Genomic DNA, 25871 nt, shown 5'->3' with positions numbered 1-25871 from the left:
AAAAAAAGGAGGATAAAAGCTTGAGAGATGGTTTGGTTAAGAGCACTGGCTGTTCTTCCAGAGGACCTGAGTTCAATTTCCAGCATTCACACCACAGCTCACACTGTACTCCAGTTCTAGGGAATACAAATACCTTCTTCTGGCCTCCAGAGGCACCAGCCAGGCATATAGTACACACACAGACATGAAGACAAAACCCTCATACACAGAAAATAAAACAAATTAATCTTTAAAAAGAATGTGTGGGGGCTAGGGATGTAGCACAGTAGATAAGAGAACTTGCCTAGAATACATAAAACCCCACTCGTAGGCTCAAAAGCTACAGAGAAACCCTGTCTCGAAAAACCAAAATAAATAAATAAGTAAGTAAGTAAGTAAGTAAGTAAATAGAACCCCACTCGTGTATACATACAAGCACACACATACCCTGGTGTGATGAAATTTCAGCAAGATAGAGGAAAGGAGTTCAAGGTCAACTTGAACTATATAGTAAATTTGAGGCCAGTCTCTTATCTCAAAATCAAAACAAATACACACCCAAATATGGGAGAGTACTTATCAACTGTAGACAAAAAGATGCACACATGGGGGATGGAGAGAAGGTTCAGTGTTAGGGCACTTGTTGCTCTTACAGGACCGGGGCTTAGTTACCAATGCCAACATGGTGGCTCAAAACAGGCTGTGATGACAATTCCAGAGGATCCAATGTCTCCTTCTGATCTCTGAAGGCACCAGGCATATTATATGCATGCATACATACATACATACATAGTGTAAGCAAAGCATTCTTATATACAAATATTTTTTAAAGATTCAGAAACTTAATTGCTAGTTCACACTTATAAAAAAGTAACTTTACAAAATGATACATGTGTTTAATCACAGAGACTGAGAGAACATCAGTAAAAACAAATCTCTAAACTAGACTTAACTCTGCTCAGACTAGAAACTTCTCTAAAACAAAAGTAGAACACAGCTTGCTGAAAATTTTGTGTTTCTGAACGGTCTTTATGTAAAGTAATGGTGCTGGTGACTTTAGTATTTGTGCTGAACATTTACAAAAGCAAAGACAGACACAGGAGGATACCTATGAATTCAAGGCCATCCTGGTCTAAAAAGGGAACTCTGGGCAAACAAAGGTTACATAGTAAGACCCCTATTTTTACCAAAAAAAAAAAAAAAAAAAAAAAAAAAAGAAAAGAAAAGAAAAAAGAAAAGGCAAAGCAGCAATCAAGACAATGTGTATGTCTGTGTGTTGAATGTTTTGTCTGCATGCCTCTCTATTTTATGCATGCCTGGTACCCTCAGAGGTAAGAAGAGACTGTCAGATCCCTTCGAGCTGGACTTAAGAGTTGTCAGTAGCCATATGGGTACTAGGAATCAAACCCAGGTCCTCTAGAAAAGCATCCTTCCAGCCCCAATACCACAATCCACAATCTTAAGAGAATAAAGTGCTTGCTTCAGTTGCACATATTTTAAAATTGGAACGACACAAAGAAGATTTATCATGGCCTTGTACAAGGATAACATGCAAATTCATGAAGTGTTTTCTATTTTAAAAATGGAGGAGGAGGAGGGATGATGTGGGAGTACCCTCTGTGTGCGGTGATTACCATTAATGAATAAAGAAACTGCTTTGGTTGATAGGGCATAACTTAGGTAGGCGGGGAAGAATGGACTGAATGTTGGGAGAAAGAAGGGAGACGTCATGGATCCAACAGAGATAGATGTGCTGAAACTTTGCTGGTAGGCCACGACCTCATGGTGATGCACAGATTAATGAAGATGGGTTAAATTAAGATGTGGGAGTTAGCCAATACGAAGCTAGAGCTAATGGGCCTGCAGTGATTTAATTAATTCAGCTTCTGTGTTCTGGGCTGCTGGGACGAACAAGCAGTTCCTTACTACAGAGGAAGGGGAGGAGGGAGGGAGAAAGGGAGGCAGGCAGGGAAGGATAGATGGATCAATTAGGGCAGACGTATAATCGCACTGGGAAGCTGGAGGTCAAGCCTCTACTAAGACCATGTATCAAAAATATAAGAAAACAGAAAAAACACAGACTATATAATCCCTGTGTTCATACTCATTGGAGAAAAGTAAGCATTCATTCTTAGTTAAGAGGAAGAGAATGGGGAGAGGCAGGGAGGGGAGCAGAGAAAAATGTAGAGCTCAATAAATTATCAATAAAATATGTATTTAAAAAAGAGGAAGAGAAAACCAATGCACAGCAAATTCAAAGTGCCTAATAGATGGCTAACCTTTTGGGATAACTGTTGACAGAGCAAAAATTGCTAAGAAGTATTTTTTCATAGTAATACTTTCTGAGAGACCTTTGCCAAATTTTAAAGTGTTGATCCAATCTCTAGCAAAGATACTCATGTCTTCAGAGAGCTGATGAAAAATTCTAGACAGAAAAATGCTGAAATGCTAAAAAGTCAAAATTAGTAAGTAGCCCCTACAAAACATCTTCATGTTGAGAGGAAAAAGCAGCACTAAAATGACAAATCTGTCTGTGATTAAAATATAAACTGTCATTAAAATAGAATGAAAAAAGCTAAACACCTATTTTCATGTTTTCAAGACAAGTCACAATAGTGCTTAGAATCAAAATTGTACCCACACCTTAGTTGTCCCCTTTAACTGTAGTATAAACAGATAGTTGCTTTCCCATCACTATAGGCCAGTCTCTCTCAACAAATCCCAACATCTGCCTGATGTTTCCAGGTTTTAAAGTGAAGAAAGGGATAAGTATCTGATGGCTAATTTTTATACTCCTGTTACAACAGCCTTCATTGTAAGACACAGGACAAAGACCCTAACTAACATACAGCAAGGACAGGCACAGTGGCCATACCACTCCTAAGTCTCACTACTCAGAAGCAGATCAATTTAAGGCTAACCTAGGCAAGCTAACAAGACTCTGTCCCACAAATGAAATTTATCAGAAACTCCAAGCATAGCCAGGCAGTGGTGGCGCTCGCCTTTATTCCCAGCACTAGGGAGGCAGAGGCAGGTGGATCGCTGTGAGTTCAAGGTCAGCCTGGTCTACAGAGTGAGGTCCAGGACAGCAAGGGTCTACACAGGGTCTAACCCTGTCTCGAAAAACCCCAAAAAACAAACCAAAAAAACCCCAGCACAATCAAGATCCCATTAGCAAGCCATACATAGATTCAAAGACCTTTGAATATTGTCATTCTGACATCTGATTACTTCGAGTAAAATTTAAAAGAACTATCCATTGATCCTTCATGGTCACTACCTACCTTCCTCCAGAAAAATACTTCTCTCACTGCCTACATCTTTAAACCTACCACACAATTTCAATCCCTCCTATCCCTTCACAAAGTATTCAGAGAAGACATGTTGTGGCACAAATGTCAAAACAAAGTCACCAGATCCCCTGCAGCCCACTTGTTTGACCACAGGCATACAGAAAACAGAAGCCAGGTGTGTGGGTGTGTGAGAGAGAGGAGAGAGAGGGAGAGTGACAGAGAGAGAGAGTACGTCAAAGGACAATCATGTCTTTCCTTAGAACCACCCGCCTTGTTTTTTTGTTTTTGAGAATGGATCTTTCACTAGCCTAAAGCTTGCCAAGTGAACTAAGCTGCCTAGCTGTCAAGTTCCAGAGGATCCACTTGTCACTACATCTCAGTATCAATACTGAAATTACAAGTAAATGTCACTTCATCTGAAATTTTTTTCTATTTTTTTACATGGATTCTCAGTCTTCATGACTGTAAAGCAAATATTTCATATCTTATCTTCCTAGCTTCCCAGAAGGAAAGTCTTGTGCTTTCACTTCTAGAATGCATAGAACTAATTCATATCTAGAATGATATGAACTAAAACTGGCTAAGCACATGTACCTGAGAACCAATAGTACCCCCACTAGGAAATTTGCTGAGCCTAGTTGTCACAACTGGAATTGGTAAGCAATGCATTAGTAGCAATTTTCTCAGTTAAGTGCCAACTTTTCCTGACCACCCACATGTTTAAAGAATGAACCTTGTCAGGTGGTAGTGAGACACTTTAATCTCAGCACTCGGGAGGCAGTGGCAGGTGGATCTGTGAATTTGAGGCCAGCCTGGACTACAGAGTGAGTTCCAGGACAGTCAGGACTACAATCAGGGCCACACGGAGAAACCCTATCTAGAAAAATCAGAATAAATAAAAAAAATAAATGAGTAAGTAAATAAATAAAATCCGTCTGTACTCAGACCATGAAGCAATTACTGACCGTCTACACCGAGGCATGGGGCTCACAATGGTATTTCAATCTCATAAGGATCTTGAGCAATAAGAGTACAGGACTTTGGGTTTAGATCCAGTCAAGCTCATTAGCTAGAACAAAAAAGTCAGCCTAGAATCTGCACGACCCCTTTACCTAAACTTCAAACTCACACAGATTGGAAAGGCAAATCGTACAACTTTTTAAAAAAGACTTTAAGTATTCTTATCAAATTTAATCATTTGGGTGGGGAATGCAGACCAGTGGAAGTCAAAACAACATTTGGGAACCGTTTCTCTCCTACTATGTGGGTCTTGAGGATCAAACTCAAGTCATCAGGCTTGATGGTAAAAGCACCTTTATAACTAGCCCTTTACAGAAAATTTTATCAACACAGAATGTAGCTAGTATCAGGAGTGTTCTTGCAAAGCACAAAGGAGAAGTTAATAAATTCACATACATTAAAAATAAGATCCTCGGGCTGGAGAGATGGCTCAGCGGTTAAGAACATTGCCTGCTCTTTCAAAGGTCCTGAGTTCAATTACTAGCAACCACATGGTGGCTCACAACCATCTGTAATGGGGTCTGGTGCTCTCTTCTGGCCTTCAGGCATACACAGACAGAATATTGTATACGTAATAAATAAATAAATAAATACTTAAAAAAAATATAAGATCCTCTATCAAACAACTCTAAATGTCTAAAACATGCAGAGGGGACACCAAACTACCCACAAAGACAATAGTGCTCATATCCTACCAATATCTTTTTAATTAAAAATCACAATGACATTTTACATGTCAAAACTGGCAAAATTAATTCCATTAACCTATACTGAAAATGTGAATGAACATTAAAAACTTGGCAAGGAAAGCTCTGTGAGTTCGAGGCCAGCCTGGTCTACAAGAGCTAGTTCCAGTACAGGCCCCAACGCTACAGAAAAAACTTGTCTCAAAAAAAAAAAAAAAAAAAAATACTTGGTCATTTTATATCAGCATCCCTGCTAACCCAGGTATTCCATTCCTATGCATTTGCTGAGAAACTTACACATATTTTACATGGAAAATGCTCATGACAACACTGCTCTCTTAATGTGCCCGTTCTGTACTCCCAATAAAAACAATTCTGATTACACAAATGTCCACGCACATACATGTAAAATATGTAAGATATAGAGGAAAATGAGCAAAAGCACAGAGAAAATAAATTCAACATATATCTTGACCACATCATTCATTCAGGCCAGTATAGAGGGTCACCCTACAGGAACTGGAGTGTCTCATGACAAGACTCATCTGAGAAACAGTATCATGACTACTAAGCTGAGTGTGGTGACACAAATCTCTAATCCCAACCAGAAGGCCAAAGAGAGTGAGTTTGAAAATAGCCTGAGTTACATAAAGAGTTCAAAGCCCAAGAGACCTGCCCCCCCCCAAATAAAACAGGCAAGGGTGTAGAAAAACAAAAAACCAAACAGAATCCCGAAGAATGTAACATAAGGCAAACACTTTGAACACCCATTTGGAAGTTCCTTGAAAACTACTTAAACAAGGGTATTACAAAACTCATAATTCTATCCTTTCATTTATATATCCAAGGAAAGGAAGCACATTTCTACAAAAACAAAACCCTTCATGTACAAAATATCACAGCATTACTCATAAGAGACAGAAAGTTGAAACAACCAAACTATCTGTCAACTGATTAAAAGATGATCTCTGTTATAAGGATGAAACCAGATTATCTAAGGGGAGGGCGCACCTCTGGGAGAGAAAATTGCATAATGTAGCACTCAATCCCAAAGCTTAATAGTGGACTTCTGAGGACTAATATCCAGTATCCAAGAATCATTGGACAGAAGAGGAGGAAGCAATTCATACCCATCAAGTAAGTCACAGACTACTGAGGCAAAGCTTGTCAATACTGGCATTGCTAGATGCTATTTCCACTGTTACATGTGCTCAAGAAGTAAAAGAAGCCTCTCTTTAAAACATCTATAACAGGGGGCTGGAGAGATGGCTCAGTGGTTAAGAGCATTGCCTGCTCTTCCAAAGGTCCTGAGTTCAATTCCCAGCAACCACATGGTGGCTTCACAACCATCTGAAATGAGATCTGATGCCCTCTTCTGGCCCACAGGCAGACACACAGACAGAATATTGTATACATAATATTTTTTAAAAAATAAAATAAAAAATAAAACATCTATAACATGTTTAAGCTGCTCTAGCAACATTGAAACAACACATAGAAGTGTTACCTTTATTCAGTGAGGTTTTTCAAAATGAGACCTGATGAATCAAGATAGCCCTCAAAACTATCCACAGCACATGTAACAAAGCATGTTGAAGTAACAAAACTGGACCTCTAGACTACAGGATGCAACTTGAGGAAAGTGAAGATAAGGTAGCTGAGGGTGGAAATGGAAACCACCTATCCAATCCCATGCACCCAATTCAAAAACACAAACAAAACGTAAAACTTTTGTAGGTGATCTTACTTCTCTTACAGAAAAGAAAAACTGCCTGAGTTAATAAAAGTCATGCCTTTACATGAGTGGAATTAAACTAAGAAATGAAAATAACTATTTAGATGGTGGTGGGGCACACCTTTAACCCAGCACTTGGGAGGCAGAGGCAGGTGGATCAAAAAGAAATGGGAATAACTAAAAGCTAACAAAAGTAAATGAATGCAGAAAAGGTCATTAGTGTATATTAAAGAAATTGGAGAGGAGTGAAGGAGTTTATAAGACACTGCACTGTTCTCAGTAATGACTTCTTTTTCATTCTGACTTAATTCTGCCCCAATTACAGAAGTATGAATTATTTAAGTTTATGGTATTGTATTTCCTATTTCTTCCACCAGGCAGTGAAGTGGGGAGGGAGAGTAGAGTGAAGTCCCAAATGCGGTCTAGTATAATGTGTTCTCATACCTGATGTGCGAAGAATGGTACACTTACTTTCTTATAAACTATCTTCTTCAGCTTGCAAATTCACATATATACCTGAACAATTTTCTCATAACTAAGAGCAGGCACTAAAAGCTACATAAGAGACTATACTCAAAAGTCTAGCTATCCAACACCATCAAATAATGATCAGGCTGGCGAAGAACCGCTGGGTTGCTTTCTACAGCAGAGGTTCCAGGCAAACATCAAATCTCGGTGATAAGAGATGTGAAAAGAAGCCAGGGTAGAGTTCTAGGGAAAAAAAGAAAGAAAAGAGAAAAAGAAAAAAGAAAAACCTTTCTTCATCTGTAGATTATAATACACTATTCTGAAATTTCTCTTTCCCATTAAAAAAAAAAAAACACAAGTAATAAGGTGAGGGAGGCTAAAAGAATTCCAGCAGTATGGCAGCATTGTTGATTCAGAGATAACTTGAAGACTCTAGAAAACCCTCCTTGGATAGATATTTACAGGGACAAACACTACTGAGTACTCCAGACCAATCTGAGGTCAAAAGTCTGTGAATCTCTACAAGAACGGGATATATGTAAAAATCTCCAAAACAAAACATCTTAACATCATAGAATTTATCAGTGCAGAACTAAAACACAGTAAATTCCTCCTGAATATGAATCTGTTTTTAAGATTCAAACTATGTATGCATGCATTTTTTTTAAAAGAGATCTTCTAATTCTAGAGGGCTCTCCAAACTTTACTAAAAACTGATGCACCAGCAAAAAGTATGGCTGGTCTAATTCTTGACCAATGAACTTCCCGTGGGGAGCACAGCCTAAAGACCCCGTGCAGTGTTCGGTTCATGAACTCATGCCTGGGGTGGTGTGGGGGGGGGGAATACTATGCCTAGGGCCTCTATTCAGAGCCAACGTTGGTAAGAAAAAGTGATGCAATGGAAAGGTCTGCCTCCTGTTTGCTTGTCCTCCTTCAGTCAATTTTGACAACTGTTTTCAACAGCAAGAACCATATGACAATGATTATTATAGTTGAGCTTATTTTGATTATGGAAATCTCAATACACCCCCTTTTATACTAGTAGAAGAATGCTAAGTAGCAGATTTTACAAAACGCTGGGTACAGAAACAGTTTAGCCAATCATGAAACTCTAACGGTTGCTTCTCTAAACTTGGAAGACAAATCTAAAACATCTTCCAGGAGTATCATTCATGTAAGCCTACTGAAACTTAGCCTATCTGACTTCTAAACCAAGACTTTCTGATAATTCCTTCATAGTGTAAACCTTTCATCCTTCTAATTCCTGAGTTATTTTTGCCACACCGAGAAACCTATATTATCAGAAGCATGATCTGACATGGGTGTTCGACCTCTGATGCCCAACTCAAGTTTGATGATTTGCTACTTGAACCCCAAAAGACCTATTTCCTTAAGAAAAGCTACCTTAACAAAAGATGTGGGCTGGGGAACTGGCTCAGCAGTTAAGAGAAGGTAGGATTCTCAACACCCACAGGATAGCTCACAACTGTCTACAACTCTAGTTTCACAGATACAATGCCCTCTTCTGAATTCCAGAGACTACCAGACATACATGGTGTATATACAAACTCAGAAGCACCCATATACACATATCATAAATAAAATTAAAGTCATGAGGAGAGGGCTGGAGAGACAGCTAAGCAGTTAAGAGCATTGGCTGGCCAGGCGGCGGTGGCGCACGCCTTTAATCCTAGCACTTGGGAGACAGAGGCAGCCTGGTCTACAGAGCAAGTTCCAAGACTGGATCCACAACTACTGAGAAACCTTGTCTCGAAAAACAACAACAAAAAGAGCATTGTTCTCCCAGAGGAACCAGGTTCAATTCCCAACATCCACATGGCAACTCGCAACTGTGTAGAACCCTGTCTCAAAAAACAAAAGAAAAAAACCATTTCAATACATAAAGTCAAGCAAAGGGTTTACAAACTAGACTTGAAAAGTGTAATATCCTGTCACATCTTTAATGCAATAGTTTTATGACGCATTATTTGAAAAAAAAAAGATAAAGAATTACTATGGGTGAGGTGACTCAACACCTGTAATCCCTACACTCAGAAGGCTATTAAGGAAGGACTGCTGAATTAGATGCCAACCAAGGGTACAGAGATCGTATCTCAAACAAACGAACGAACAGAACAGCAACAATATTTCCCTCAAACTCCAGACTCTAGAACCTAAACCTTTTATATTATTTTATATACAAGAAAATGAGTCCTGGAAAATTACAGTAGTCCAAGGGTAGCTGTCCAGTATGACCACTGCCCACCCACACCAGCAGGTTCTATAAATGTTTCTCATTTCAACCCTACAATAATGATCAGCTCCCATAAAATACATGCTTCCTCAAAGTAAATGCCAGCTATTTCAGGTATAAAGTCTTCAAATTTAAGTCTCCCTTTAACCAACTAGTCCTCTTCCTGTTTATTTTACACAGCCTCAAAGGCCAAACCACCTGTAGTCACATGTGTCTTATTACCTGACAACTGGGGATATTAACTACACTCAAGGACACAGGAATTACTAATTAGTATTTCTGGAAATTGCATAATACAAAGTCCAACAATACCTCTCCCCTGGCACTGTCTCCACAGTGTCCGTCCAAATCTCTTGATGCAACAGCAGCTAGAAACAAATAAGCAATTTCGGCCTTGAATAGAAACCAAAAAGAAGAGTTGCCACTGCAAAGTAGAAAAGATCTGGGGGGCTGGAGAGATGGCTCAGAGGTTAAGAGTATTAGCTATTCTTCCAGAGGTCATGAGTTCAATTCCCAGCAACCACATGGTGCCTCCCAGGTACCTATAATGAGATCTGGTGCCCTCTTTTGGCATACAGGCATGCAGAACGCTGCATACATAATAAATAAATAAATCTTTTTTTTTTTGAAAAAAAAAAAAGGGGGGGGGATGGAGAGATGGCTCGGCGGTTAAGAGCATTGCCTGCTCTTCCAAAGGTCCTGAGTTCAATTCCCGGCAACCACATGGTGATTCATAACCATCTGTAATGAGATCTGGTGCCCTCTTCTGGCCTGCAGGCATACATGCAGACAGAATACTGAGAATACTGTATACATAATAAATCTTTGGTTTTTTCAAAGTATTTATTATGTATACAATATTCCGTCTCTGTGTATGCCTGCAGGCCAAAAGAGGGCACCAGACCCCATTACAGATGGTTGTGAGCCACCATGTGGTTGCCGGGAATTGAACTCAGGACCTTTGGAAGAGCAGTCAGTGCTGTTAACCTCTGTGCCATCTCTCCAGCCCTAATAAATAAATCCTTAAGAAAAGAAAGAAAGAAAAAATCTTGACAGGGGCTGGAGAGATGGCACAGAGGTTAACAGCACTGACTGCTCTTCCAGAGATCCTGAGTTCAATTCCCAGCAACCACACGGTGATTCATAACCATCTGTAATGAGGTCTGGTGCCCTCTGCTGGCTGGCAGCATACATTGCTTGCTGCAAAGTTCTGGAGACACCCCACAATGGAAGATCTAACAGGATTTTCTCCAGAGGAAAAAAAGGGGTCAGCCAAGCACGATAGTACACCATTAATCCCAGCATTCAGGAGATGTGAAATTTACTCAATTTCTCCTTCGTTTGATTTTGTTTTGGAGATAGGGTATCACAATGTAGCCTTGGTTAGCCTTCATAGCAGGATGGCCTTAAACTCAAGAGATCTGTCTGCCTGCCTCTGCCACCTCAGTGCCGAGATGAAAGATGTTTATCACTATACCCAGAAATTTCTCTTAATTTGGAGTTAATGTTTAAATTATCTGACCTATTTGTAAAAGAGCTGGGCAGTTGCGGCTCACACCTTTGATCCCAGCACTTTTTAGTCTCAGCACTTAGGAGGCAGAGGCAGGCAGATTTCTGTGGGGTTGAGACAAGCCTGGTCTATAGAGTGAGTTCCATAACAGCCAGGAATACACAGAGAAACCCTGCCTCAAAACAAACAAGTAAAATACAACTCTGAATTTCACACAAAATAACAAAAATGTATTCCCTCAGAAATTGGTTCTTGTGGTCAAGACCTAAAATCCAATAGCAAGAGCCCAGCCTAACATTCAGGAACTATAACTGCTAAGCCATTCAACTGTCAGCTTCATCCTACCAATCCCTTGCTGGAGACCATCAATCAAACCTTGACATCAATACAATTCAAAACGGAGCCAAGGGAAGCAGTGAGGGTATGCAGAGATGTGTCTGTCTCCATTCCACCAGCATCTTTTGGCTCTTTCATAAAGTTACGTCATCATCAGGCCTGCTCCTGCTAGATCATTTTTCCAAATTGCAAACATCACAAAGCAGATACCTTCATACCTAGTATATTCCAACTAATCCCATTATTCTGCTCTTAGTATTTCATCAGGTAAGATGGGCAATTCCCACCTTTATTACCAATCATCTACATTAGTCTCCACTGAAATTGGCTTAGAAGGAGACATGGCACCCTTGGAAGGCACCTGGTGGATAGTGGTGTGATCAGATGACTTGCCCAGAAAACCAAGCCCTGCTCTATCAGGGTCAGAGTTAAGTTATTCCTACCTGTGGATATACTCGGTGCCTGGTACCTTCTTCCCACCTTTCTCTTTATCCTACATAATACAAGCAGATTGTAAATACCTTCTTTTTTCTTGTTTTTGTTTTTCGAGACAGGGTTTCTCTGTAGATTTAGAGCCTTTCCTGGAACTAGCTCTTGTAGATCAGGCTGGCCTTGAACTCAGAGCTCCACCTGCCTCTGTCTCCCGAGAGCTGGGATTAAAGGCGTGCGCCACCACCTGGTGATTGTAAATACCTTAAGAGAGCACTGGACTGGTGACAAGATTAAAATGAGTGCCATACAAGACATTCATTTTAATGCAAAATAGGCAAGAATGGATGGGCTTCATGAAGGGCAAGCAGGGACAAATGAGAGACTGAAAGTTAGGCAGCAGGACCAGATTCAAGATGCCAAGTACAGTCTTATGAGCAGAATGGTAAAACTGAGTTGTGACTGAAAGCCCACAGGCTGCTCGGGTCCCTGGAGCCACCTTCCTTAAAACAACCAGATAAGGTCTGGAGGCAGTAGCACACGCCTTTAATCCCAGCACTCAGGAGGCGAGAGGCCAATCTCTGAGTTCAAGGCCAGCCTGGCCTAAGAAGGAAGTTATAGGACAGGCTCCAAAACTAGAGAAACAGAAACCCTTCTCAAAAACAAAACAAACCAAAAAACACAGAGGTTTAAGGTTTAAGGCCTGTGAGATGCCTCAACAAGTAAACAAAGTCTGAGGTCCTGAGTTCAATCCCCAAGACCTACGCAGTAGAAGAGAGAATCAATTCCTACCAAAGTTACTGACCACTACAAATACTTAAGGCAGACATGCATAAACCCAAAAGAAATACAAAATTCAAAATTTTAGGGCTGGGCATGTTGGTGCTCGCCTTTAATTCCAGCACACAGAAGCAAAAATAGAAAACAGGTAGATGTTTGTGACTTGAGGCCAGCCTGGTCTAAACAGTGAATTTCAGGACAGCAAGAACTAAGTATAAAAACTCTGGCTACCTGTTCCAGACTTTCTCCTACATACTTGTATCAAGCTTTTCTGGAAGCACCTACATTCTCGGGCTTCCATATCTCCATTCATCTAAATGCATTTTGCTAGGCTTTTCTTTTGACCCTATGATATAGGCACTACAAAGCAATGCAGTTTGTCTCTGCAGGGCTGGGGGAAACAGGTCAACTAGCAAGGTACTTGCCTAATTTGCAAAATTCAGTGTATAATTCCCCGGCACTACATAAATGGAGGATGGTGAAGCACAGATGTTAATTCCAGCACTCAAGTGAAGGCAGGAGGACCCTAAATTCAAGGTCTTCCTTGGCTGAGACCCAGACTCAAACTAATCCCTCTGCTGGAAAACAAAAACAAAAAACAAACCAACAGTCCCTGTACATCTTCAAAATGTTAACTATAATTATCATCTGACTGATATATATATATATATATAGAGAGAGAGAGAGCGCCCATAAAAATTAATGCATGTCCACATAAATACTTATACACAACTTTTTTTCTTATAAACAGGGCTTTACAGCTGGGCACTGGTGGCTCATAACTTTAATCCCAGCACTCAGGAGTCAGAGGCAGGCAAATCTCTGTGAGTTGGAGGCCAGCCTGGTTTACTAGAGCTAATTCCAGGACAGGCTCTCCAAAACTACTGAGAAATCCTGTCTCGAACATCCAAAACAAACAAACAGGGCTTTACAATGTATCCCTGGGGGGGTTACCAAGTCTCTATCCTCCTGCCTGACCCACCACTCCTGCCTGACCTTGTATAAAAGAAGTGTTTTATAGCTGAGCGGTGGTGAGGAAAGCCTTTAATTCAAGCACTTGGGTGGCAGAAAAAGGTGGGTCTCCAGGCCAGCCTGGTTTACAGAGGGAGTTCTAGGACAGACTCCAAAGCTACAAAGAAACCCTATCTTGAAAAACCAATCAAACAAACAAGTTTACACTCAAGCCCATTTTATCCATTAAAATTAAGTAAATAAAATGTGATACACCTAAATGAGTATCATTTTCTCATGAGAGCCGGGTGGTGGTGGCTCACGCCTTTAATCCCAGCACTCGGGAGGCAGAGGCAGACGGATCTCTGTGAGTTCGAGACCAGCCTGGTCTACAAGAGTGAGTTCCAGGACAGGCTGGGGAAAAAAAAAAAAGTATTATTTTCTCATGAGAGAATAAGTGCTGATTCATGTTAAATGAAACATTTAAAAGCATACTTAATGAAAGTCAGGCACTAAAGGTTAAAGGTTAAAGAAGTATCTGGAAGGAGCAAATGTGCAGAGTAGATTAGTTTCCAGGGATTACGGGAGGATGGAAAGTAACTTGCTACCAGAAAAATAAGTATGTCCTTTGTGAGGACATAGAAAATGTCCCATAATTGATTATAGCAATAGATGCTAAAATTAGGTAAATTTTGTTGTGTGAATTATGTACCTCAAAGGTGTTCTTAAAAACGTAAAACAAACAGCAACGAAAACAAACAGCAACGAAACAACAAGCTTAATAAAAAAATTAGTGTTAACTTCAGATTGTACAAAATTGATACTCAACACTTGAGATACCAAAAAGTCACTGTAGAAAATATCGTTCTCTTGTACATAGTAAGAGCTAAAGAATGAATTACAGAGATTGATATTTATACAAGAATCAATGATAAAACCATCAACTTTTAAAAAAAAAGTAGCTAGTCGGGCGATGATGATGCACCCTTTAATCCTAGCACTCAAACTCCTGCGATCTGCCTGCCTCTGCCTCTGGAATGCTAGGATTAAAGGTGTGTGCCACCACACATGGCTCTATTAGCAATTTTCAATGACAAATATTTGTTATCAGAATGAGCCTGTGGCCCAGGCTATCTTATAATTGAGGAATCTCCTGCCTCTCTGCTTAGTGCTGAGATTACTGTAACACTCTGCCCATCTTCTTTCCAACCAATGTCATCAAAAAGTTGTCATTCAAACTTTTGGTGAGGGATAAGCAGAGCATGCAGGGCTCCAGCAAGTCATAAGACAGTTGTCAATTCCCTAAGAGCTGAAGTTATAGGACATTGTAAACTGGCCACTGTGGGTCCTACACAAAAGCAGCTGTGCCAGCTCTGCAAACTCTAGACATCAAAATACTTTATACCACACAGATGACAGTGGGCTGTCAGAAGTGCCCAAAATGACTTTTCTTTGAAAACAATTCCAAGCAGGATGTTGTGGCTCACAGCCCTTGGGAAGCTGAGACAGGAGGACTGTAGAGTTTGACAACAGCCTAGTCTAGAGTAAAACCTTGTCTCAAAATATAGTAACATCCAGAGACTGGCAAGAGGGATCATCTGTACTTGCTATTCTTGCTGAGGAACCAGGTTCTGGTCCCAGAACCCTCATGGCTGCTCACAAATATCTGCACCTCTAAATCTGGGAATTCTGAGGCCCTCTTCGGGCCTCCAAGGGAAGAATGCATGTAGTGCACAAAAATTAACGTAATTTCCAACTTTCAAAATTTTCTAATTCTCAAGTCATTTAACAGCCTGAATATACATCATTCCCTATTTCCAAATAGTGAAAGTGTGATTTAGGGCAAAGATCACAGAAACTGGCTCAAAAGGACTATCTCTTAAAAACAAAGTCTAAATTCCTTTAAACAATCCAATAATTTAGTGGAACTGTTACTAAGTGGTCTAAGGTTCTCCAGAAATTCTTAGCTATTTTCACCCCTGCAGCCCTCCAAACTAGATTCACACTTTCAGAACACCCAAACTATCCCAGCCACTTTTGTATCCCAGCTTTTATCAGTAGGCAAAACCCCTTATCTTTGGCAAATTTGCATTAGGAGAATACTCACAAGATAAAAGGGGTGGGTTATTTCCAGTTAAAACCAACTAACACACCATTTAAGAGACTCTAGCCTGAGTCTTAACTCTACCGTCTCCCCATAAATGTGGTGGCCAACAGGGCAGCACTGTATTTTGTAGTAGATTTAGGCACTTTTCTTCTTGATTTGATCAACTCAAAAGTATTTGACAGTTTTATCTTTTCCAACCTTCCTGGCTTTATCTTCTGGGTAGGAAGGAGTTGGTTATCTATAAACGCCCTCCATGGAAAGATCCAAATTTAAATGAAAAGAATGTTCTTTTAATTATTGGAAAGGCCTTAAAACAACAGTGTCAGCGCGACTCCCGCCCTCAATCCCAGCACTCAGGAATCAAAGGCAGGCGTATCCCTTTGAGTTCCAGGCCAACCTGGTCTACAGAGCAAGTTCCATGGTACCCAAGGCAGTTACACAGAAAAAGCCTGTCTCAAAAAACCAAATAAACAGTTATTGTAAAGGCCATAAAATACAGTGCCATCTTCTTGGAATTGAAAACATTCACAAAACCTTCAAATTTTTTTTGTACCTGACTTTCTTTACAACTTCCAATTTTACCAATTACAGACACTAAAGTTTATTGAAAGTTGACATCTCCATTCATAAAAATTTTCCAACCATTCATTATAGCACTAAAGAGCACATTGGCTTAGTACACACAGCGTATGGGATTTTTGTAACCAGGGCCGTCGATAGTAAGCAAAGATACTCCAATTCTCTACAGAGATCACTGACTTTCAACACACACAGAATGTGAGAGAAGATAATCTAACCAAGTTGAACAAAGCATAAACAAGTAAATAAGCAGGCTAAAACACTTTTTTTTTAAAAAAAGAAAATTCCTGTCTTGAATAAAAGAGAGGTCAGCCACTTAACAGAAGCACATGACTCATCCACCGGCCTGAGCACAAGTATTCACAGTGTCCACTACACTAACCTGGGATTTCCCATCCCCAACCAAGTCCCCGTCTTGGGGGTATCTCCTTCAAGTTGTGCTATTTCCGTGTGTGTGGAGGGGGGGGTCATTTTATTTTGCTGAATCACAACTCCCCCACATCCCCACCCTAAACCGACACACACACACTCGCAAACGAAAAAGATCATTGCAAGAGACGCCAGAGCGCACAGAACCTGGCAAAACAAAGCGCCCAAAGAGGGGGCTTCCAGACTGGGAGTGGGTGTGGGTCGAGGGAACCACTAGTCTTTCGTCACCTCTCCTGTCCCCTGGGTACCGTCTGGGGCAGGCAAGAGGTGGCAGCCCTCTCCCTCTGGACGGGTTCTACCTCTTTCTAGGTAGAGCTCCAGGGATAGCCAGAAAGGTAAGATTATGGAAGCGGGAACTCACTATCCCAGCGCCGGCAGGAGGACCCAGGTGGCGGAAGGACAGCGCGCCGGAACACACCGCGCAGCCCCGGCCAATCCCGATGGGGAACTACAGAAAGGGGACTAGGAGTACCCGCGGCCAGCATCCCGAGCCCGGACTTACCCGGGCCGGGCGCGCACCGCGGATTCCGCGGCAGCCGCTTCCTCCTCCTCCTCCTCCTCCTCCTCACTTGACAAAATGGCGGCGGCAGGAAGTGCCGGGCGCTTGGCCCGCCCCCCACCCGCCCCCGGCCGCCCGTCCCGCCGCCCAGCGCGCCCGCGCCCCCGGTCCCGGTCCCCGATGCCGCCCGTGCCCTGGGGGACAGCGGCGGCCAAAGCCGCTCCACTGCGAAAGCCCGCGAGCTTGCCCCGCCGCCGCCGCCCCAACGGCGCGGGCGGCCCCAGCAGACCGCAAGCAGGCTCCAGGCCCACGAAGCTCCGGCCTCCCCGCCCCCGCGCCGCGCCGATGGCGTAGGTGGTGGCGCACCGGCTCCATTACGCAATGCAGGTTACGCGGGCCGCGCCGTGGGGCCCGGCGAGCCCGCCTCGCGACCGCGAAGGACACCGGTCCTCACCTGAGACGCTAGGCCGCACGCCGCCGCCTCCCGCTGTCCGGGCCACCTGCGCCGAGCCGGGGCCCGTCCGCCGCGCCCTCTGCGCCGCCGCACTAACAGGCCCCGCTCGCCTGCGGACACCGCCGGCAGCCGCCGCCGCAGCCGCAGCCGCCGCCACTGCTTCGGTTCCCTCGGCTGCGGGACGAGCAGAACAAACAGCCCTGCCGCCGCCGCCAGCGCAGTGACGTCACCGCGCACGCTGCGCGCGCGGCCCCGCGTCGCCGCCGCGCCCGGCGTGCGCGTCCCGCCGGCCCTCCCAGTTGCAGAGAGCATCGCAGCAGCAGTTGGTAGCAAATTGAGAGATGCAGACGGAAGGCGGGCTCCCGAGGCTGGGGGAATCTTCGAAGGCAATCAAGGGACTCCACGGACGGAGGAAGGAGGCAGTGCATCCCGCAAACTAAAAAGCTAAGCTAAGATCAAGAAAAGAAGACCGCACAGACAGGAGTCTTCAGTGTAACCAGAAAACTAAGAGAGAAGACTTTTCGGAGGAAGCCATCACGAAGACCCAGGAAAGAAACCTTGCAGACGTGTGGGGATCATCACAGGGAAGATCGACGAGAAAAGATTTTTTTTTTAAATTAAGTCCAATTCTTTTTTTTTAATATTTTATTTATTTATTATGTATACAACATTCCTTCCATGTATGCTTGCATGCCAGAAGAGGGCACCAGATCTCATTAAAGATGGCTGTGAGCCACCATGTGGTTGCTGGGAATTGAACTCAGGACCTCTGGAAGAACAGTCAGTGCTCTTAACCTCTGAGCCATCTCTCCAGCCCCGAGAAAAGATTTTTTGTTGTTGTTTTTAGAGACAGGGTTTCTGTAGCTTTGGAGCCTGTCCGGGAGCTAGCTCTTGTTGACCATATTAATCTCGAACTCACAGAGATCTACCTGCTTCTGCCTAACAAGTGCTGGGATTAAAGGCGTGAACCACCACGGCCCGGCCTCAGAGAAGATTTTTTTTAAACTTTTTTATTTACTATTATTATTATTATTTATTATTATTATTATTTTGGTTTTTCGAGACAGGATTTCTCTATGGCTTTGGAGCCTGTCCTGGATGGAACTAGATCTTGTAGACCAGGCTGGCCTCCAACTCACAGAGATACACCTGCCTCTGCCTCCCGAGCTGGGATTAAAGGCGTGCACCACCGCCCGGCCTGAGAAAAGAATTTTAGGCTAAAACAGAATTCCAAACATTTAACAGTGGTCATATGACAAACTCAAAAATAGGCAGATGGTGAAGAGAGACATTAAGAGCCAGAGGATTGCTAGGGTGTAAAGAAGGTTGTGACCTGACAATTTCTGAAAATACAGACATGTTTCAGTACATCCAGTACCCCCAGTTATGGAATTTTCTTCATTATATCGTTGTTTCAATGCATTCTGAAATAGAAACTGGAGAGATATGTGTTAAGAGAACTTGCTGCTTGCTCTTTCGATGACCTGAGTTCTGTTCCCGGTACCCACTTGGCAACTCACAACTATCTCATAACTCTAATTCTGGAGGATCTGATGCCCTCTTTTGGTCTCTATGGGCATCAGGCATACATGTGGTACACTGAAATACATGCAAGCAAATATTCATAAACATAAAATTATATAAGGGAATAATCCATCAGGGAATCTTTTCTCGGAGAAGTGTCTTAAGAATTCTTACTCTTCCTGTGTGCTGCCGTGCACCTTTTAGTCCCAGCAATCGGGAAGGGAAAAAAAGGATTTTTACCCTTCCTGCCCCAACCTTCCAAGTGATGAGATCACATGTGTTCACCACCACAACCAGTCTTTCTATCTTGGCTGGCCTCTGTAAATCTCCAGATTGATTAGTACTGATCTCCAAGCCTAGGGCACTCTCCTTGTATACCAAACTAATTTTAACACTAAGTCAACTTCCAACATTGTTTTTATTGTACGTATTTGACCCCTTGCAGCTTTCAAAACATCCCAGCCTGAAATGCAGTTCTTTAAGGTTTTTCAAGACAGGGTTTCTCTGTATAACAGCCCTGGCTAGTCAACACAGAATCACATCCCTAGCCTGCTTGCTTGGCTTTTTATAAAACAAACAAAATGCTAAGGGCAGAAGAGAGATGATGTGGTTATGTGTCTGTCCAGGTTTGAACAATTTCACAGAAGCTGCTAACAGCCTAAATCTAACTTGTACCAATCATAAAAATACCCAATATTAGCCTGGCTGCGGGCCACTGTGGCATACACCTTTAATCTCAGCACTTGGGAGGCAGAGGAAAGGGATCTCTCTGAGTTCCAGGCCAGCCTTGTCTACAGAGTGAGTTCCAGGACTGTTACAAGAGAAACCCTGTCTACAAACTAACAAAAATCAAGAGAATAGCTTGAAAAAAACCCCATATAATTAGTAGTTGTTTCTCATAGAACATAAACCCATATTTGCCTTTAATAAGAATACTAATGTTTCCTCCCCTCCCACCCCGCCCGAGACAGGGTTTTACAACTGTGTGCAAACATGACTGGTCATAGGAAGTGCTGGAGATCAAATTGAGGGCTTCACAAATAGAGAGATGGCTCAGTGGTTAAGAGCACTGGCTGTTCTTCCGGAGGTCCAGGGTTCAATTCCCAGCACCCACATGGTCTCTCACATCATCTGTAGTGAGATCTGGTGCCCTCTTCTGACCTGCAGGCATACACGGGAACAGAACACTGTCTATATAATAAATAAATAAATCTTTAAAAAAGATTCTGCTAGTCTGATCTGAAAGTATCTCTTAGTAGTCCTCACTGCTTAATATGAGCTTGGGAAGGGAGGGGGTCTAGTGCATCAGGGAGTTCCTGAAGCTTTTGAGTTGTTAACTTTCAATAAGGGACATCCTTTAGAACACCCAGAATTTTATTTTGTTTTGTCTATGTAGCCCAAGCTGTCCTGGAACTCACTATGTAGACCAGGTTGCCCTCCAACTCAGAGATCTGCCTGCCTTTGCTTCGGAGTGCTGGGATTAAAGACATTAAAGACCACAATGCCTTGAAGTGCTTCCCTGAAGGATACAATGTATCTAGTCCTGGGGAAGTAGTAAACAACACCTGATTTCAAATCTAGGCACTTGGTGAAAGTAACAAAGAACTCCTGCAAGCTGTCCAATAATCTCTGTACTCATGTGTACACTAAATAAATGTAAAAAAATTAAACATTGTACTTAATTTTACCTGTCTTGCTTAATGTAGCTACTAGAAAATAGAAATTTTCCAGACTGTGATGGTGCACACTTGGGATGTGGAAGCAGGTGGATCTCTGTGAGTTCGAGGCCAGCCTAGTCTACAAAGTGAGCTCCAGTACAGCCAGGACTATTACACAGAGAAACCCTATATATTGTTTACATTATATTTCACACACATTGTCTTTCTCATGCATTATATAGCACATGCAGGAATGCTATATAATGTGAAGTTACAGGTTATGTATCTTCAATTGCTCGCCACCTTAAATCAAGCACTACCCACTGAGTCATCCCCCCAGGCCTAATTCATTTGTGGTTTTGTTTTTCAAGATAGTCTTTCACTGTGTAGCCCTGACTGTACTGGAACTTGCTCTATAGACCAGGCTGGCCTCGAACTCACAGAGATCCGCCTGCTGGGTGGAACCCAATGCTTTGTGCACGCTAGACAAACATTCTACCAATCATGTTCTTTACACACTTTCAAGTGTTTTCTTGCTTTTGGACTGCAGTAGGAGGAATATTTTATTGTTATTGTTTTGCCGAGTCAGGGTTTCTTGTAGCCCAGATTGACCTCCAACACCCCGTATAACTGAGGCTGGCCTGAAACTCATGATTTTCCTGCTTCTATTGTGGGCTTTCAGTTTAACTGGGACTGAACATGAGTGTACACCCTTAATTCCAGTACTTGGGAGGCAGAGACAGGGGGTGTAATGGTGAGAGAGAGTGGGGGTGGACAGAAGAGGAGATGGGGAGAAGTGGGGAGAAGGGAGAGATAAAAGCTGCCTCTTTGAGAGGGAGATGGAAAAGAAAGGACTGCTGGAAGCTGAAGATCAGCCTGCCTCAGTGGACTTGGGAGAGAGTGGGCGTGGCTTGTCTCTTAAAGGGACAGAGCAGACCATTACAGGGGATTCTTTGAGTTTGAGGCAAACCTGGTCTATAGAGTGATTTCTAGGACAGCTAGGGTTGTGTAAAGAGACCCTGTCTCAACTTACCCACAAAATAACCCACTGATACACATATGTTTTTTAATTTATCAGGCTATAGGTATAGCTCAGCAATAGAGAACTTTAAGATTTATTTATTTATTACATATAGTGTTCTGCTTGCATGTATACTTGCAGGCCAGATCTTAACCTCTGAGCCATCTCTCCAGCCCAATAGAGAACTTTTTTAGCACATCCCAGGCCACATGTTTGAGCCTCATCATCAATAAAGGGAATATACATGTAACATTTAGTAATAATTTTTAAAAAAGATTTGTTATTTATTATATATACCATGTTCTATTTGCAATGTGCCACTGCAGGCTAGAAGAGGTCACCAGATCTCATCACAGACGGTTGTGAGCCACCATGTGGTTGCTGGGAATTGAACTCAGAACCTCTGGAAGAGCAGTCAGTGCCCTTAACCAATGAGCCATCTTTCCAGCCCTAGTAATGACTTTTTTAAAATCAAGGGTGCATACATATAGCTTTGTCACTTTTGGAAAAACTTTAGTACTTGTTTTGTCTTGAACTGATTCTGTCAGTTTGCAATTTGAACCTGACCCCAATATTTTCACACTGGAATTTTCTTTCTTTTTTTTTTTTTTTGTTTTTTTTGTTTTTTTCGAGACAGGGTTTCCCTGTAGTTTCTAGAGCCTGTCCTGGAACTAGCTCTTATAGACCAGGCTGGCCTCGAACTCAGAGATCCGCCTGCTTCTGCCTCCCAAGTGCTGGGATTAAAGGTGTGCGCCACCACCGTCCGGCTCACACTGGAATTTTCACACACACTTTATAACCCAGATCTCCTAATTCCTTACAGACTGGTAGAGCACCTGGGGTGACATGAATTACTTTCTTTTATCTTTGCTGTGACAAAAACAAAAAGCAAACAAACAAACAAAAAAACACCTTTTAGGAAAAAACAATTTATTTTGGTTCACAGTTTGTGCCATGGACATTTCCTGGGGAGATATAAATACACCCGTAACCCCGGATAGAATGCCAGTGACAGAACAAAGTAATGATCCCAAAGTCCATCTTAGCAAAGCAATGAGTTTGTTGGGTTAACTTACAGAACATGGGTGACCCCAAAGAAGCTGCTCATTATGCAGGGCAATGGTGGTGCACGTCTTTAATCCCAGCACTTGGGAGGCAGAAGCAGACGGATCTCTGTGAGTTCAAGGCCAGCCTGGTCTATAAAGTGAGTTCCAGGAGTCATAGCTACATAGAGAAACTCTATCTTGAAAAAGAAAGAGAAAGAGAGAGGGAGGGAGGGAGGGAGGGAGAGAGAGAGAGAGAGAGAGAGAGAGAGAGAGAGAGAGAGAGAGAGAGAGAGAGAGAGAAAGAAAGTGCTCACCGAAGACGAAGACTCTCATCTCAGGTGGCTAGATAGAATCTGTCAGCTAGCTCTCCACATTCCACATTCTCTCTCAAGTCCCAAGACCACATGAAGCTTGGGAGAATTACAGCTGGTGGTTGTGTAGAAAGGAGTGTAGGGTACCATGGTATAATGTGGGGGTATAAAAACCTTCCCTCTATCCATAAATAAGCCGGGCGGTGGTGGCGCACGCCTTTAATCCCAGCACTCGGGAGGCAGAGGCAGGCGGATCTCTGTGAGTTCGAGACCATCCTGGTCTACAAGAGCTAGTTCCAGGACAGGCTCCAAAGCCACAGAGAAACCCTGTCTCGAAAAACCAAAAAAAAAAAAAAAAAAAAAAAAAAAAAAAAAAATCTTATGGGTAGAGGGAAAGCTCAGCAGTTAAGAACACCGGCTCCTCTTCCAGAGTCTCTTGAGTTCAATTACTTATATGGCAACTTACAACCATCTATAACTGTACTCCATGGAATCCTATATCTTCTGGTGTGTATACATGTAGACAAAACACACATATACATAAAATACATAAATATTTTTTTCCATTTTCCCCTTTATTGAAAATAGATTCAAAAGCTAGGCAGTGGTGGTGCACGCCTTTAATCCCAGCACTCAGGAGGCAGAGGCAGGCAGATCTCTGTGAGTTGCAGGCAGCCTGGTCTACAAGAGCTAGTTCCAGGAGAGGCTACAAAAGCTACAGAGAAACCCTGTCTCAAAAAACAAAAACAAAAAAAGGAAAGAAAAGATTAAACAATTCATTCTGAATTGGAGCCTCAACATCCCTAAATAAAATAAAATGAATAAAATAGTTTTCAACTTTGAAAACTAAAATGAAACACTTTGGAAAAAGCCTGAAGTTCAAAGGAGGAAGGTGTTAGTATCCAGGCACACTTTGGCCCTGCCCCTTGGGAACCTGGCATCCCTCAGTGTATGGTAAGTAGTTCCCTGATTGTACCAGGTGCAGAGGTTCCTTTAAGAGACAAGCTCTGGCCGGGTGATGGTGCCTTTAATCCCAGCACTCACAAACAAACAAAAAACAAAAAAAAGAGACAAGCTCTGCCCACTCCCAACATCTCGCTCTTCCTGCCCAAGCAAGCAGCTCTCTCCCCCTCTCTGCTTTCCTCCATCTTTGTCATCTTTGTGTTTCTCCCTTCCACCCTCCCAATATCCTCTTCTCAATAAAACTCCACACTCACTGTCTCTGTATGGTGTATTCTGTCACCCCACCTCAGACCCCACCCACAATGGGACCTGCCAGGATCCCCACTCATCCCGTTATCTTTACAGAAGGGCCATGGGACATTATCACACATTGCTGTTTATGAAAAAAGAAAAGTAAGGTAGCTTTATCCTGGTGCTATTGAGGTTCTATGGCCCTGGAATTCATCAGCTGAGGGTACCAGCTGCCCAACCTGTTGAAAGGAGTTGGATCCCTGGGGCCCACCCACGGTGGGAGTCTCTGGCAAGCAGTCCTCTGCAATCCATGTACACACCATGACACGTTCATGTACACACACTAAATAAACAAATGTAAGAAAAATAAATGCCACTTGCCATGAGGCGCTTGGTTCCATTCCCAGAACACTTTTAAGAGTACATCTGAGCAGCAATGAACAGAAATGTTTCAGTAGCATTGCTTTATTGCTTATTAAGTTTTGACATTGATATTCCCATTAAAGTTCATCTCATATCCCAGTAATGCTCCCTGACAGAAGTGCTGATGGAATTCTACAGTATTTTATTGCCTCTTTTATAATTAATAATCACCATTGGCTGATGTTTCCAAGATGTGAGCTGTGTACCGTCCAAGGATGGAAACAGCATTGTAATTTCAAAAGGGGGAAAAAAAAAGCATCATTCTGATCCTATAAAAACTTGGTACATGCTACCTTAACATACTAAGCCTTCCTTTTTCAGATTCTGAACTACCAAAGGAATACTATTTGCTTGGAATGGAAACATCTTCATTAACTGTATGAGCTTGTACAGATAGAGCCCATCTATGGGAATTTATATGTATTTTCCATCAATGGAATAATTTCATGCTTTCTTCCTAAAAACTTGTATGTGGGAATAACAAAATTAAGAGACAACAAAACTAACATCCTGCATTAATGGTGAGATGGAACACAAAGAAGGAAAACTGAGCTGGGCAGTGGTGGCGCATGCCTTTAATCCCAGCACTGGGAAGGCAGAGGCAGCAGGTGGCTCTCTGTGAGTTCAAGGCCAGCCTGGTCTACAAGAGCTAGTTCCAGGACAGGCTCCAAAGCTACAAAGAAACCGTTGTCTTGACCCCCCCCCCCCCACCCAAAAAAAGTAAACTGATCAGCGAACACAGCCTATGGAAAGCTCCAGGGGCTTTCTCAGACCTCACGCACAGGCCAAGGCCAATGCTGTGATATGACAGAGACGGAACATAGAATACAGCGGCACACTATAACAACCAAAATCCAGCTGGTCATGGCTGTATACACACGATCCCAGTATTCCAGGGCTGAGACAGGAGGATTGAGTTCTGAGGTCAGTGTGGGCCAAGCAATATGCTGTCTCAATGCCAAAGTTAAAGTAATGAATCTAATTTAAAAAAATGTCACCAAGCAACAGCGGTGCACACCTTTAATCCCAGCACGCAGGAGGCAGACAGGTGGATCTCTGTGAGTTCCAGCCTGGTCTACAGTGTCTTGAAAATCTCTCACCCACATGGATGGTTGAACCATTATGTCCCACATACCATGAAGGTAAATAAGGGAATCCCCCTAAATAATTAAAAAACTCGAGCAA

General features: G+C 42.5%; 1 protein-coding gene and 1 non-coding gene across 8 annotated transcripts in view; one reads left to right on the top strand and one right to left on the bottom strand.

The window, feature by feature from the left end:
- Positions 1 to 17698, bottom strand: part of Brd4 (bromodomain containing 4) — a 76342-nt gene extending 58644 nt beyond the window's left edge. For 5 of the 7 annotated variants that reach the window (XR_005284199.2, XM_038318022.1, XM_038318026.1 and 2 more), the window contains exon 1: positions 17059 to 17159. The gene's annotated coding sequence lies outside the window, so the exon portion shown is untranslated. The other 2 variants (XM_038318023.1, XM_038318024.1) reach the window with 2 other exon arrangements.
- Positions 1452 to 1558, top strand: LOC119808521. Its single transcript, XR_005284457.1, has one exon. It is a non-coding gene; the product is annotated as a U6 spliceosomal RNA (small nuclear RNA).
- Positions 17699 to 25871: the final 8173 nt, after the last annotated feature.

Source organism: Arvicola amphibius, chromosome 2, assembly GCF_903992535.2.
Source record: "Arvicola amphibius chromosome 2, mArvAmp1.2, whole genome shotgun sequence".
In the NCBI taxonomy this organism is placed as follows: Eukaryota; Metazoa; Chordata; class Mammalia; order Rodentia; family Cricetidae; genus Arvicola; species Arvicola amphibius.
This window is presented reverse-complemented; position numbering and strand designations above follow the sequence as displayed.